Source organism: Buceros rhinoceros, unplaced genomic scaffold, assembly GCF_000710305.1.
Source record: "Buceros rhinoceros silvestris isolate BGI_N320 unplaced genomic scaffold, ASM71030v1 scaffold14795, whole genome shotgun sequence".
In the NCBI taxonomy this organism is placed as follows: domain Eukaryota; kingdom Metazoa; phylum Chordata; class Aves; order Bucerotiformes; family Bucerotidae; genus Buceros; species Buceros rhinoceros.
The window spans coordinates 4,973-5,548 of record NW_010414744.1 but is presented as its reverse complement, the minus strand read 5'-3'; positions in this window follow the sequence as shown (position 1 = coordinate 5,548).

Sequence of the window (576 nt, the reverse complement as noted above, 5' to 3'; positions counted from 1 at the left end):
TTTTTTTTTTTTACCCCTTTACTGCTGCAACCCTCCCTCAACCTCCCATGAAACAGTATGGGGGTTACTCTGTGTGGGCCTTTGCAAGTCGTCTTTTTTAGCTTTTTTCTTTTTTCCTTTTTCTTTTCTCTAAATGCCAGTAAACTAATGAGGACATGATGCTGCTTAGTAGGTGGACAGGTTTTACAGTGTTTTTTCTTTCTCTGTAGAGCCCTAAGGTACTAATTTCCATTATCGCTGTTGCTAAGCTGGCCGAGATCTGAAGATGATGAATTAACTGGGTAAAAATTAATTTGGGGAAGTGTGAGACGTCCAGAGATTTAACTTTGCAGCTCTTATCTTTGTCACACCTTTTTGTTGTTAAAACTTGCTGGCAGCTTTTCCTGATGCACCTAGGATGTTACCCTGGGAGTTTTTTTACAATACCTTGTGGCTTGAGATGCATCGGGAACATCTAGTAAGAGTAGAATGCAATCCCCTTTGGTCCTTGCTTTTCTTTCTTCTGTCTCTCCGCTTTTTTCTCTTGAGCTATAGCTTTGCTTCCATACTATATTTTCCACATGAATAGAAAACACC